The sequence below is a fragment of the Miscanthus floridulus genome, chromosome 8 (assembly GCF_019320115.1).
Source record: "Miscanthus floridulus cultivar M001 chromosome 8, ASM1932011v1, whole genome shotgun sequence".
Classification (NCBI taxonomy): domain Eukaryota; kingdom Viridiplantae; phylum Streptophyta; class Magnoliopsida; order Poales; family Poaceae; genus Miscanthus; species Miscanthus floridulus.
The window spans coordinates 175,624,843-175,640,340 of NC_089587.1; the positions used below are offsets into that span (position 1 = coordinate 175,624,843).

General features: G+C 47.9%; 1 long non-coding RNA gene across 6 annotated transcripts; it reads right to left on the reverse strand.

Annotated features, from left to right (window-relative positions):
* Positions 1-10,947: 10,947 nt before the first annotated feature.
* LOC136474078 (uncharacterized) lies at positions 10,948-15,191 on the reverse strand. 6 transcript variants are annotated; one of them, XR_010762836.1, is made up of 5 exons: positions 14,799-15,191; positions 14,592-14,698; positions 13,269-14,056; positions 11,832-11,900; positions 10,948-11,658 (listed from the first exon to the last, which is right to left on the reverse strand). It is a non-coding gene; the product is annotated as an uncharacterized lncRNA (long non-coding RNA). The 6 variants fall into 6 exon arrangements; XR_010762834.1 differs by having other exon boundaries at positions 11,832-11,916; XR_010762837.1 differs by adding an exon at positions 14,411-14,473 and having other exon boundaries at positions 11,832-14,056.
* Between the last annotated feature and the right edge of the window lie 307 nt (positions 15,192-15,498).

Consider the following 15,498-nt stretch of genomic DNA (forward strand, 5'->3'; position numbering starts at 1 on the left):
CCTCTTGCTTGATCAAATGGGCTACTAGAGCTCAAACTTGTCTTCAATGTTTTCATGTTTTGTCAGAATAGTATAGGAGTATAGGAGGACAGTAGTAGCAGATAGTATAGGAATAGATGAAGTAGAGAAATAGGTAGTACTAGTAGAGTAGTATTGTATAGTAGTAGTAGTAGATTCAGTAGTACTAGTAGAGTAGTATGGTTCCATGATATTAATAATAAGTTATAAAACTTGTCTTTAATAGATCAGGCTATATTATTACATATATGTTTTTGGGATACATATATCATTTTGGTGTAGGTGCTTTCACCGTCCTCTTCTCACCGTCGGGGCGGGCCCACGGCATCATCCTGGACTTATTGAATTCGGTCCTCGACGGCCTTGATCTTCTTTGGATGATCGGTAAAAAGCTCGAGCTCTGCGTAGTTGTTGTATTGTTCGGGACTCTGCACCCCATCAGCTCCCACAATCCGCTACTTTCCGAACACAACCACATGCCTTTTTGGGTCCTCTGCATATATATAGTAGGCCACTTGCGCGACATTGGTTGCTAGTACCCACGGGTCATCTTTGTAGCCGATACTTTTGAGGTCCATGGTGGTTAGCCCATAACTGTCCACTACAACCGCATTCGGTTTGACCCACTGGCAACGGAAGACGGTTATGCGTAGGTTTTGGCCGTAGTCAAGTTCCCATATTTCTTCAACTTGGCCATAGTATTGCCTCCTCTGGCCCGTGGACTCTTCTTCGCCCTCGTATCGAACACCGCAGTTCTGTGCCGAGCTCTTCTTGTCCTTGTCTTTCGTGTGGAACCTGTAGCCCTGGACATCATACCCTTGCCACATGGTGATTTGGCTGGATGGGCCTAACACAAGCCTCTTAACGGTCTCTATATCTTCATTAGGGCATCCTTCAAGGGATATGTGTTGCTCTTTGAGCCACTCTATGAAATTGCTCTTGTGATGGTTCTGGACCCATGCCTCCGTGCGCTGCCCATCATTAGCAGCGTGGGTCTCTTCCAGGTGCTTTTCAATGTATTTCTCCATGCTCACTAACTGATGAAGGATGCTGTAATGAGCTTCTTGCACCGTTCGATTTGCCACATCGGTGCGTACTTTTCGGCCTGTGCACCCCATCCCTGAGGTTTTGCCTTTGTGGTGATGGACAGGCAGCCCAATCACCCTCCCATCTCTTATGTACCTCATACACCAGTTCACGGCCTCCTCTGTTGTGTATGCCTCGATCATAGAGCCCTCCGGGTAAGCGTGGTTATGGACGTATCTATTGAGGGTCGACATGAACCGCTCGTACATCCACATCTGGTGTAGGTACATGGGGCCCAGTTGATGGATCTGATCGACCATATGCATCATTAGGTGTGGCATAATATCAAAGTAAGATGGTGGAAAGCACGTCTCGAGCTGGCAAAGGGTCTCCGTGATGAACTCCTTCAGGGCAGGCAGCTCAGCCTTATCAATGACCTTCTGAGTGATGTGGTTAAAGAAGTATGACATCCGTGTGATGACCATCTTCACATACTCTGGACGGATAGCCCTAATCGCAATTGGTAGGAACACCGTCGGCATGACGTGGCAGTCATGTGAGTTGTAGCCGGTCATTATGAGGTCTTTCATGGAGACTAGGCTCTTGATGTTGGAAGAGAAACCAGTCAGCACCTTGATACCCCTAAGCAACTTAAGAAAAGTTGTCCTCTCATCTTGCGTTAGGTTGCAGGCCGCACCCGGGATATCGACTTTACCATTCTGAGGCGGTCTCGGGTGAAGGTCTGGCCTGATGCCCAGATTGACAAGATCTGTCCGTGACTTGATACCATCCTTTGTCTTGCCCTTGATGTCCAGCAGAACACCGATAGTGCTTTCAAAGACATTTTTCTCTAGGTGCATGCAGTCGAGGCATGGGGTGTATTCAGTGTTTTCCAATACGACAGGTACTTGAAGAAAATTGACTTCTTCTTGAAAGGAACGGCGGCGGGGACTTCCTCCGTCTAGTCCCGCTTTTGCTTCCTTGTTTGCTTGGGCCCCTCTTCAGGCAGCTTCTTCTTCTTTCCAAACTCCACCTGATCCATGTCCTTAACCATCTCATACACCTTTGTCCCCCAACTAGTCTGCGTCGTTTGATCACGCTGTGGCTTGTCCTGATTGTCAAAGTATTTGTTCATAATACTTCTTCTATACCTATGATTTTTGGCAAGGAACCGTTTGTGCCTCGTGTACACCATCTTATTGGATCCCTTAAGGTAAGTGTAGCAGGTCTCGTCGATGCAAATTACATAGCTGGTCTTCCCTTTGATCTGCCCTGACAGTGAGAAGAGACCGGGGTAATCGGTGATGGTGACAAAGATGATTGCTTTTAGTGTGAACTTCTCCTTGCGGGATGCATCCACCATCTGGACCCCAACATCAAATAGTATCTTCATTTCCTCCATGAACGGCTCTAGGAACACATCTATATCGTTGCCGGGCTGCTTCAGTTCGGAGATAAGCATGGTCAGCATAAGGTACCTATGCTTCTGACATAGATGGGGAGGTAGGTTGTACATGGTGAGCACGATGGGCCAAGTGCTGTGCGAGCTGCTAAGCTCACCGAACGGGTTCATCCCGTCGGTACTCAGCGTGAACCTAACATGCCTGGGCTCCTTGCCAAACTCTAGGTAGGCCTCGTCGAAATCCTTCCACTGCTTGCCATCGGATGGGTGCCGTAGCTTGCCATCGTCTTTCAGGCGGTCAGCTGATGCATGCCAGGACATGAGCTTGGCATCGTCCGGGTTCCCGAATATTGCACGTAGGCGATCGGTCACGGGTAGGAACCACACCGACAGTGCTGGACTTTTTCTGTGTGTGTAACCCTCTTCTTCATCGTCCTGCTGAGCCGAGATCTATTTGGCCGCACTGCTCTTCTTTGCCCCCTTCTTGTTCTTCTTCCGACCACCCCGCAAGCCTCCCTCGTCTTCTGCATCCACGCGACAACCAGCATTTTTCTTGTACCGACTAAAGCTGCAGTGCGGACAACTCGTCAAATTCTCATACTCATTGCCCCGATACAGGATGCAGTGGTTAGGGCATGCATCAAACTTTCTAAGCTTCATCGCCACTGGCCGGATCAGCTTCTTGGCCCGATAAGTATTGGCGGGCACCTTGTTAGCCGTTGGGTACGTGGTGGCAAGGTAGCTTAACAACTCATTGAAGCTAGTGTCAGACCAACCATGACGAGCCTTCAACATCAACATATGGAGGTTAAAACGGAGCGCCATGCACTCCTTCGAACAATCGCCGCCGTCCTTATAGAGAGGATCAACTGCCGCCTGCTTCAACTCTCTGAAATTCTCCAACCACTTTGGGCAACCCAACACAACGTCGTCTTCATCGAAGTGTTTGACTAGATCTTCAACAAGCTGCATATCCTCGGGTTGGCTCATAGTATCCTGACCATCCCCACCGTCGCCGGCTTTGTCGACCATGTCTTGCATTAGATCATCCACCGTGATGTAATCACGATAACTATTGTCACTGTCAGCTGGCGTAGCTGCTGCAGAAGATGATGAGGAGCCGGGTGCTCCTAAAGGATCTTTATTCACCGGTGGTGCTGTCGTCGTTGGCGTCGAAGAGCTCACTCCAGATGCACCGCCACTCGCACCAACTCTTTCGCCGTGAAATGTCCAGACTGTGTAGCCCTCGACGAAACCATACATGATCAAATGAGTTTGCACATCGCTGTCTCGGTGGGCTTTCAGGTTCTTGCAACGAGAACATGGACATATGGTTGTCATCCTGCTTCAGTCTCTCATGGTGAGCTTTACCAGCAGCAATAAACTTCCTTAATTCAAAGAGGTACCGCGGATCATTCACTCTATCGATCCGGTACATCCATTCCGACCTATCCATCATACCTGCGAACATTATCCGTCACAATCAACATTAAATAAAGAAGAATTAGGAGAAATTGATGATTTTTACGTCCAAAATCATGAAAAAGAGAGGAAATGACGATGTGAAAGATGAAGCGTGCATCTATGATGAATCTAAAGTTAAAGAAATACATGACATCATTTTTTCCATTAAAATTGATCTAGATCTAGATCTAGATCTAGAGAGAACTCTAGGTGATGGAAATAGAGAGAGAGAATGGAAGGAGAGAGGGAGAGCCTTTATGGACCTCTTATGATGTCCTCCTCCCTCAAATCCAAGCCCTTCAACTCAAATCAAAAGTTTCCTCAAATTTTAGGGCAAAACCTTCCCCCATGAGTTTGAGAGAGGAAGACCCGTGGAGAAGATGAAGGGGTGGTGCTGTGTATTTGTGCAGCCTTTACCGCGGCGGGCAAGATAAAGCGCCCGCCGCGGTAAATCAACTCTTTACCGCGGCGGGCAGTTTAAAGTGGCCGCAACGGTAAATCGTATTAACCGCGGCGGACCATTCATACCGCCTGCCGCGGTAAATAACGATTTCCTACGGCGGGCAAGTAAGGTGGCCCGCCGCGGTAAAACTTTTTCCCGCAGCGGGCGCCTCGGTGGCCGGCCACCGGTTAACCGTGGCGGGCAAAAGAGGTGCCCGCCACGGAGCCCATTTTGACCACGCTGCGCAAATTGATTCCTATAGTAGTGTGTGTGATCTAAAGGTTTTTTTAGGGTGACTAAACTTTAGACGACACTTTTGACCTCTTGTTTGGAGCCTCATCAAGAGCTAAAGTGGTCTAAAATTTAGTAGTTAAACTTTAGACCATGAGATTCAAATAGGTCCTTAATATTGGTTGGAGATGCTCCAAGGAGAGATTACTATCGCAGGCCAAGAAAAACTAGAAGAATGCGATGGCACTATAGGAGGATCATGTGCCTATATAAGTCATGTTTGACAGAGTTCTAGCTTCTTAGAACTGGTTACCTATAGCTCTAAATAATTCTAGATCTAGAGCTACAAACATGTAAAGTACATTTACATGACTAGTTTTGTTTATATTTTAAATTAAATAAAAATATTTAAATTACTTTAATTTAGTCTACAAACTATAGATCGATCTCAGAGTTAAAGCAGCAAACGGACCCACGTACCACTAAGAGTATTATAATAAAATAGAGGTTTGTTTAAATTTAAAATTAGTTGTATTTTATTTTTTAGTATGGAGAGAGTACAGTCGTCCTGCTTCTGTGTTCGAGGATGATGATTCTGACGAATAACGCTACAGCCAACAAGCCAGAAAACGGCTTCGTGCTTTAGGCCTTTTAGATCCGGTGGTCCCGTTTGCTTCGTTGAAAAAAAAAAAGTTAAACGCTATTTCGATTGATTTACTCTAAAAGAAAAATATTGTTCCGACTTAAAAAAAGCTGAAAAGTATGAATTACAAGAGAAACGAACGGGACCAGTGTGTAAAGTTTTGGGATATCACATCGGATATTATATGAGGGTGTCGTATGGGGTGTTCGGATACTAATAAAAAATAAATTACAGAATCCGTCAGTAAACCGCGAGACGAATTTATTAAGCCTAATTAATACATCATTAGCACATGTTACTGTAGCACTTTATTGTCAAATTATGGACTAATTAGGCTTAAAAGATTCGTGTCGTAAATTAGTAGTAAACTGTACAATTAGTTATTTTTTAGTCTATATTAAATACTCTACGCATGTGTCTAAACATTCGATGTGACATAGTGTAAAGTTTTGGTGTGAGAAGTAAACAAAGGCTTAGGCCCGTTCAGCTTACCCAGAAACCGGCTTGTTTGGCTTATTTTTTCAGCCGAAACAGTATTTTTCTCTTACAACAATTCAATTAAAATAATATTTTTCAGTCAATTTCAGTCAAATTTCAACGAGTCGAACGGGGCCTTAGTATCGAGTGGGCCTGCCCAACTGCTTATGTGAAGATCGGAGATGGACACAGAGAGGCCCGATTAGAAAAGCTCGGGGGTCCATTGCAGCCCAATATCTTCTCGACTCAGGGTGGCCCGGCTCCTATTTTCTTGTTTGCCTTCTTTACTCAGTGATACTAGATTTTATAGGAAATCTAACACAAGAAGAAGGACGACGCTCGGTGACAATGGCGCTTGTTGAAGGCTTCATCAGGTAGCAGGGACTTGCGGGTCTTGGAGTCCTGACAAACAATCGTTGAGAGGCGAGAGACGAGTCGAAGCTTAATAAAAGAGAGAAAAGAAAGTAGTTTCATCTAGATGAAAATCCATAGACTTCATATCCAAGTCGTAATGTCTTGTACTAGTCAAATGCAGTGAGAACGAGTATATATAAAACACCTAAAAACAAAAACGTGCTTTGTAAAATAATATTTTAACCATCGATTGAGCGTTTGACATTGAATTAACTCATCGCTACGAAAAACCGTGGAACAGTAATGCTCTAGACACCGCTTTTCTGAATCTACGCGCTACCGACCCAATAGGTCTCTCCATCTCTCTCTAAAAAATATCTCTCACTCTCGTCCGTCGCGTGCTGTTGTGTCGTGCGCTTGTTGCTGCCGTCTTCCACGCCACGCGGCTCTCCCATCCAATGTTGCGCTCCATCCCACGCCACGTCGTGCTCCATCCTCCTCCGCGCCTGCTCCAGCTCGCTCAAGCCACGCGCCCGCTCCTGCACGCCGTGCCCCGTCCCCCGCGCGCCGAGATGCTGCTTGGGTGTTGTCGATGCCGCCGTTCCCCACCCAGAAGGGTTGTGGGCTTGTGGCCGCTATCGACGCCATGGCTACCGCGACGCGCGAACTTAGCAAGGAGATGTTGCGAAGCGCATGTTGCAAGTGTATGTGTCGGTGTTTCGTACAAGCACCGGCAAGTAGATTTATAGTAATGCGCGTTAGGCTCGGATGATGCGCTAAAAGACACAAGATTTATACTAGTTCGGGCTGAATGTCCCTACGTCCAGTTTGTTGCTGCTCGTGTTATTAGCATCGAAAACGGTTCGTAGTAGGGGTACAAACGATCGAGAGAGGGACTGGTCCCAAGTCTCTGATGGAAGGGTCGAAAGGAGGCCAAGAGCTTGATAGCAGCTTGATTGTGTGTATGTGTTGTGCGTTGTGCCGTCAAAAGTCGGTCCCTCTGTTGGAGGAAGCGCATCCCCTTTTATAGATGAAGGGGGCGGCTTTACAAGTGTGAGGGCTAGGATGCGTACTCTACCTAGCCTTGTGGCTCACGTCTACCTATCCTGGTTTCCCATTCTGATGGGTGCGAAAGGATGATAAGCGCCTACAATACTGTCAATGCCTCTGTAGAATGTCAGGATGGTTACAGAGCACTGCCCCTCGCAGGGTATGGACTGTAATACAGTGGCTTTGACTTATGAGCCTTGCCCAGTCTTGCTCCACACGCCTTCTGGTTCCTATGAATCTTTGTCGGAGGGACGCAGGGTCGAGGTCCGGAGTAGCGCTGTGGGCAAGGTCTTCTTGATCGGAGAGGGCGTCCGGAGGCTGAAGCGTGTGCTCCGATCCGGTGAACCCGAGGGGACGGGAGCGGGCACCGCTCCCTTGGGACCATAACGTGGTGACGGCATATCCATCATTTGTGGAGATCGCAAATCCTTTTCTGGAGCATAGTGGTTGTCGTATATCTTCGTCGGGTTCCGTGTCCCAGAGCTGAAGGCGGCGCCTACAACTCTACAGGGTGAGGAGCACACACCTGCAATACTTTTCAGGCTCTGCTATGCCTGAAAGGGTCTAAAGCACCCGTCCCATTGTTCCCTGGCAGTACCTTTCCTGCCGGGGCATAGGGTATGGTCCTGGAAGCCGTGGTTGACCCGAACGTCTTGTCTTGCCCTGTACCCATCATCATGAGGGAACGGGGAGAAGTTGTCAGGCAAGACGAAACCAGTCCTTAGACATCGGGCGGGGCGAGGTTCATCCTCGGTCGTCGGGCGAGGTGGAGACCAGTCCTTATCCCTTGGGCGAGACCGAGCCCGCCCCTCGGGGGTTGGGCAAGGCGAAGTCTATCCCTTAGCCCTCGGGTGAGGCGGAGCTAGCCCAAAGGCGTCAGGCGAGGCGAGGCTGGCCCAAAGGCGTCGGGCGAGGCGGAGACTAGCCCTTATCCCTCGGGCGAGGCGGAGCTATCCCAAAGGCGTCGGGCGAGGCTGAGACTAGCCCTTAGCCCTCGGGCGAGGCGGAGACTAGCCCTTAGCCCTCGGGCGAGATGGGGCTGGCCCAAAGGCGTCGGGCGAGGCGGAGACTAGCCCTTTGCCCTCGGGCGAGGCGGAGCTGTCCCAAAGGCGTCAGGCGAGGCGGAGACTAGCCCTTAGCCCTCGGGCGAGGCGGAGCTGTCCCAAAGGCGTCGGGCGAGGCTGAGACTAGCCCTTAGCCCTCAGGCGAGGCGAGGCTGGCCCAAAGGCGTCGGGCAAGGCGGAACCAAACTCCCGTCATTCGAGCAAGGAACGTAACGGCGTCCTTGTCCGTCCAGAAGTTTTTAACGTTTGATGGTTATTGGTTCCATCTTCTGAGGTACCCCGGTATTAGGTCCCCGACAGTATGTTTCAAGTGTTTTAGACGTTTGTTGTAATTGTTTCGTATGGATGTTGTAAAAGTGGTTGGGGGATGTTGCATATGTTGCAAATGTTTAGAGGTTTGTTTAAAATGTTTCATCTGCTCAAGACGTATATTGCAAGCGTTTTGATTTGGATGTTGCATATGTTTCATACTATGTTGAAACAATATGTTCCAAATATTTTAGTTGTTTCAGTCTTATGTTGCAGTAAGTGTTTTTCATGTTGCTAGTATTTTATCTGAATGCTGCACATGCTTCACACATATGTTACAAGTGTATGTAGATGTTTCATATGTATGTTTTATTCAAGCGTTTCATGTTGCACATGTTTCATGTTGTTCGGAGAGTCATGGGGCGTAAGGAGTGATGGTGGCACGGCATGGACGCAGGGAATGAGGCGCGACGAGTTGGGGGCCGGCGAACGGGGTGCGCGGCACGCCGGTGTCCTATGGATGGGGCATGACGGGGAAGGGTGCACGTGCGGGGTGAGGCGAGCAACCTCGAATCGAGGCGGACAGGGCGAGCTGCGCGTGCGAGGCAAGTCGTCCAGATGCGCGGGCACTACGGCGGGGCGGGAAAGAATCAATGGACGGGAGCAGGTTGCGTGGGCGTCCGGGCGCTAGGACCGCCGAAAATGGGAAAACCTTTTTTTATATTTTAAGCCAACAAACTTCTCTTTTGTGAATCACACCACATATGTGGTTATATACGCATCAATAACACACACGGATGAATGTGCATACACAAATTACTCATATATAAGCATCTTCGGAAGATTGAACTTGCAGATCTCAAGGTTGACAATGTCATCATTTATGCTTTATTGTCGAGAGGTACGTCACATACCACCGAAAGATAACATTAAATTCTAAAATAAATCTAGAAAAATACAAACCCTGCATCAAGTCAATAACTTAAATCTTGATGAACAAGTTTTGCTCATAATAAATCTAAGCCCCTAAACTATGCAACACAGTTTGTCAATTTCAATGGAACTTTTCAATGAGATTGGTTTACTAAAAAGAAAGTAGGGTAAAAAAACTTAGGACTTGTTTGGAGAGCTAATCACTACCTAGCTAAAAATAGCTCAAATTAGCTCTAGTGCATCTACACTGGGAGGGCTAATAGGTGAGATATTTTAGGCTATTTTTAGCCAGTTTTCAACTAGTTAGCCAACTATAGCTAATTTGGACTAATTTTTAACCCCATGTGTACCCAAATAGACCCTTAGCCTAAAAACATTTATGGCCTCCCTCGTTAATATCTCAACTTCAAACATTGTCATTTAGTTTGAAGGAGGAAGACGACTTTTATTAGTTCCAACAGGAACCTTAACGAAGCGCCGAGCCCCTCTCGCCTCGCGACTCGCCCTAGCGCCGCCGCTGGTCCCCCTCTGATATCTCGCCGGAGGTCGGAGGGAGTGGTGATCCATCGTCTTTTAATAAGTTTTCAGTAGATTGAATCCTTAAGGTTAGGGTTTTTCCATGCCTTAAGTTTTTTTTGGTATTAGGGGATTTATCTCCTATTCCTCTCCGGCGACGGTGAGGGACGGTGAGGGGACAGGGTGGAATCGTTTTCTCCATGTTTGTTCTGTTGAAGATGAGGGAGACAGCTACGGCGTCAGCAACTTCATCGGCATGACGGCATGAAGACTTTTCTTTCGAACGGCGACATCAAGACGGAGATGATGTCACCGCCATGGAATAATTTTCTCCGGTCTCTTCTTTATTTTGTTGTGGTTAGATCTAATCACAATAAAGGACTAGAGAGAATAAGTCTGAGATCGGTCTTCCTCGTTCTTCGGTAGGTAGAAATAAGGACATAAGAATGCAGGAATATTGGCCGTCGTTCGTTGGGCATCTGTTCTCAGGCCTTCTGTCAAGTGTTTGCCTGTGCGGTCATCCAAACGAGCGTCGTACAGGTTTGGATGAGTTTTAGAGCTATTCACAACAAATCAATTTTCTAAATATATGTAGTATATTCCAAAGTTCTTGTAACATGATGTAGCCAGCTATATTTTTGAACATAAGGCATCTGTTCTCAGACCTTCTGCCAAGTATTTGTCTGTGCGGTCATCCAAACGAGCGTCATATAGGTTTGGATATGAGTTTTAGAGCTATTCACAACAAATCAATTTCTAAATATATGTAGTATATTCCAGAGTTCTTGTAACATGTTGTAGCCAGCTATATTTTTGAACACAATACCATCTATATTTTTGAGGATGTGCGATGTGGGGTTTGATTGAGGGTGGGTTAAAGGAGATGTCATGAAGCTGGAGCGCAATAATCACACACTAGTCCATCACGCACGCGAGGGGGCGTCGACAGTCAGTTGGAAATGCAATCGTAGATCTGAACGTGTCTATATTTTTTTTTCAAGATCGAAGCATTGATACGATAAATATCTGGCATTGTAATATGAGGACGGTACGTCTGTATATTACAGACTCAACAGAGGGATTTCATAAGTGTGGCAATGTTCCAAGCCAGTAGCATAGGGCGGTGTTTTATAAGTACCATAATAGTGCACAACATATGCTAGCTCTGTACATTAGGCTGCACGATAAGCAGCAATGGTGGTTCTGACATAACTATCATACTCTAAACACATAGCGTTAGGTGGAGTAATCATACATTTTAGCTGAAACCGTGCTGATGATCTTGTTAGTATCTTGGTTCACGGTACTTGGTTCGTGAAATGTAAGATAAGGCCAGTCTCAATGGAGAGTTTCACCTCCCAGTTTCCAACACGTGAAACTTTGATATGAAACGGGTCTCTCCCACAGTGCAAAGTTTCATGGCACGGTTTCATCCCTTATTTTACTATTCATGGGTCCCACCTATCCCTATCATCCCTCTCTTCCCCGCGTGGTCCCGGAGAAGAAAAGTCGCGATGAAACGAAGGAAGGGCCTCAGTGCAGGTTTCACGGCGTTTCCAAAGTTTTGGAAACAGTGCGGATAAGTTTCATGGCCATGAAACGAATCTCTTCTCTCTCCTCCCAGTTTCATGCAAAAACTGACGTGGCACCTTATTAATTGTGCATGAAACCCCCCATGAAACTCCATTGAGACTGGCCTAAGGAGGCCCAATTCGAATGTGTGGAACTTTACCAGATTCCTAATAGCGGCACATGCATTCTGTGTGGTGGCTGCATCCGGATAGGTAACCTGTAAAGCAGTAGAGGCTAGATTTGTTGAGTATTGGCATGAAGTCTGTTGAACAGCAGCGGTATACATATACGCATATGTTTTTCAGGGAAGCAGGTGCGTGTAGCTTGCATTTTGTGAAAACTGTGCATTCTTAGGATGATAGAACTTGAAAAGAACCGTGTCTGTCATACCTGTAGAGCGTAGTGCAGAGGTGCTTTCTTCATCTTCATTGTCGCTGCGAAACATACATGCTGATGTCGCTACGAAACATACATGCTGAATAAGGCTAAATTAAGATTAGGCTGGATAATAAGGATTATATAAGTTTAGTAATAGATATACGTCATGCCACAAGGTGATAGTTTGGAGATAACACAGTAATGGATAGGAACATGTATCTACCTAGGATCATGGACGTCCACATGTTGATTATATAGTGTGACTATTAGAGTACGTCATGAGCCTATTGGGCCTAGGCTGGCGGTATAGCCCGCTATTATTAGAGTTAATTAGAGATAAAGGTCGCTTGCTTAAGAGTCAAGTAAGCCATGCTTGGGAGTCAAGTAAACCTCTCTATATAAGGAGAGGAGATGTATTAATCTAATCAAGCAAGAATTAAGAAGGAAATCCCTTCCCTCTTGCTCGGCCGTGGGCAAGGCCGCTGGCCGGCCTCCGGCCTCCCTCGCAGCCCCAGCCGCCACAATTATGGTTGTAAACAGTATCTGTAGCCGCCTGTCGCCGCCTCTCCCTCAACTCTCTCCCTCTCAATCCCAGCAGCCACATAACAATCTGGTATCAGAGATCTCTAGTTCGATCATGTCCAGCCCTCTACTGAGTTCTTCCCACCCGCCGCCGCCGCACACCCACCCGCTGCCACCAGCGTCTTCGTCGGCGTTGCTGCCCCACACAGCAGGCGCGCCGGCATTGGGCGCGCTGGCATCCTCAGGGGCGCTTGCGCCCTTTGCCTCGGCGCCGTCCGCCCTCGTCCTCACCCCAGAACAGATGACGGCCGCAATCCTGGAATTAGGGCAGGCTGTGGCAGGCATCAGGGCCTTCCTCGCCAGGCCCTATGCGCTCCAGCCGTAGCCCCAGCCGCCGCCGCCGCAACCGGCTGCGACCACCCTGCCAGCGGTGCTGCCGTATGGGATGCCCTACTCCAGCACGACGGGCGTTCCCATCCATCTCCTCCGGATGCCGCCTTCCCCGTCGCCGATCCCATCTTATACCCTAGCCCCGACAGTCGGGCCGGTGTATACGATGGCAACGTTCCCGGCGACCACGACGTTGGCTGCCCCAGCCCCTACCGCCCTGATCCATTATGGTGGGGCGGTACAGTAGCCCTCCTACACCGAGGGGGTTTTCCATGGAGGCGTTGAGGGCCCTCTACTCTACGGCGGCAACATACAGCACCACCACGACGCCTCGTTGTCCGCGGCCTTTGCTCCAGAACCAGCAGCTCCGGGTGTCAGCCACGGCGCCCACCCTCCGCGCTTCTACAAGTTGGAGTTCCCGATGACGACAGCCGTCTCCATAACCGGCGTCCAGCAGATCCCAGCTACGGGCGAGAAGTTGCAGCAGATCGAGCAGCCGATGGACATCGCGATGGCGTCGGCGAGGAAGATGCTTACCCGCCAGGTGTCGGCTGCAGTGCGGCTGCAGGCTGCTACGCGCGGCCTCCTAGCACGTCGGCGGGTGCGGGAGATGCGCGATCTGCAGTTGATTCAACCCTGCACCCCTTCGCAGCTCCTCCAAGTTGCGCTTAGCTGCGCGGAGGACCTCGATCTCGTCCGCTGCGTCGGGGATCTCGGGCATGCGGTTTCCCCCACGGGCAAAGTATATAAGTGTAATCTAAAAATGAGAAAGATCTCTATTATGAAAGCCAACAACTGCATACAGATGTGTAGCCTCTGCATTCAGGAAGAATAACATCACACTTAGAAATGACGGCAAGAGTATCTAAATAAAAAAACTGAAAACATAAGCAGTACGGAGCTACCATCTCAATAAGTGAACATTGGATCCTGAAAGAGCGCTAATTAGTCCATCAATAATGTTTGTTAGACAAAAAAAAAGACTCAGGACAACCTGCCGCAGACAAATTATGACAAAGTACTAAAGAGGTCAAACTGAAAGGAACATATGGTAAACTGAATGCAGAGCTGTCTAACCTTGATCTGTTATGAAGATAAGCAGCTCTGTTTACCTATGCTACACATGATCAGTAACAGGTACGGAAAAACTAATAGCATAAAAAAGTATATAATGCTAACACTAATATGTCTTGCCTTTGAAACTGACACCAAAACTAATAGCATAAGCAGAGCAAAGCTACACCTTAGTGTTTGAGATCTGTGTCCAATATATCCATGTACACATTTCTTCAAAAATCATGAGCGCACTTTGTAGGACATCGTACCTACAGAGAAGGGGTCACATGGCCATAGTATTAGCATGTTAATTATCAGTGGAACACCCATATATAGAGACAAATTTGATAATCTGATAACATGACAGCTTCAAAAACAACTGACATGTACTAATTAAGATATGTGGCGACAGATTAATAAGAAAGTAAAACAAACTCACCAAGCCTACATGAGTACTAATCAGTTATGAAGATAAGCAGGCCTATTTACCTATGCTACGCATGATCAGTAACAGCTAGGAAAAACATGGACTATGCCCAAAAGAAATTTTAATTCTATGTTGGTCATGAATCTTTTTGCTAGCCATAACAAATTAAAGATATATAACACTAACACTAACATGCCTTGCTTTTGAAGCTGGCGTGTAAATTAATGTTTTGTCTTTTTTTGTCAAAGGCAATGCATCCCTGTCAACCAATTTGCAAAAAACGATCAGTATGCACCTGCACCACAATTCACAATTACATTCTGTGACATAATCAAGGAAGGGGAAAAAACCGAACAGATGGATAAAATAGCAATTACCTGTGTAGCAATTTCTAGAGAAGGAAGGGGGAGCCGGCATCATCACAAAGACACGAAGACACATTAGTTGGCACACCAAAAATAGACAATACATCTCTATCAGATCCCTGGAAACAAAATCAATGTCCAGTCAAAACAAAAATTGATTGAAAACAAAAGGAAAAGTTTTTGGGCATCTAGAATCATAAACCAGGAGTATGCACCCACAACCTGGCACACTTTGCTCTAAGGAGACTGTCATGTGACAGCGACAGCTCGGGACCGTCGCACTGGCGGCGCAGGCGAGGACGACCAACCCTAGGGCATGCGACGGCGACACAGGCAAGGGCGGCCAGCCCTGCACCACGTCACGGCGGCGGAGGTGACGGCGGGCATCCCTAGGGCACGGTGACGAGGCGTCGGGGATGAGTCCAGCCAACCCTAGGGCACGGCGGGGTGGCGGCGCAGGTGAGGACGGAGGTGCGTTCAGAGGAGGGGATGCAGCAGGGGCGGCGCTGGCAAGGGCGGAGCGGCAGTGGAGCATGCGGAGGGGAGGGCTCCGGAGGGCGGTGCGGAGAGGGGCAGCGGAGCAGGAGGACGGCGCGTGGGGGAGGGAGCGAGGGGCGCAGGGGAAGTGAAGATTTTTTATTTTTTATTTTTTTGCCATGTGTACGGTCGGTGAACGGATATACCTTAGATTTTGGATCAGACACGGTAAAAAAAATATTGCTATTAACCTGCTTTGCTTTGATAATAGTAGATTCATTCATTCATTCACACGGACCTCTCGTGTGCTACAGCCGTTTAGTGCAGCGTGCAGGTGAACCAGCACAAAACGCCCGTCATCATTTCAACTCCGGAAACATTTGCGTTGCCGTTGGAAGCGGAACGCTGGATCCAGCGCAGCAAGTCGCCCAACGCCCAGGCA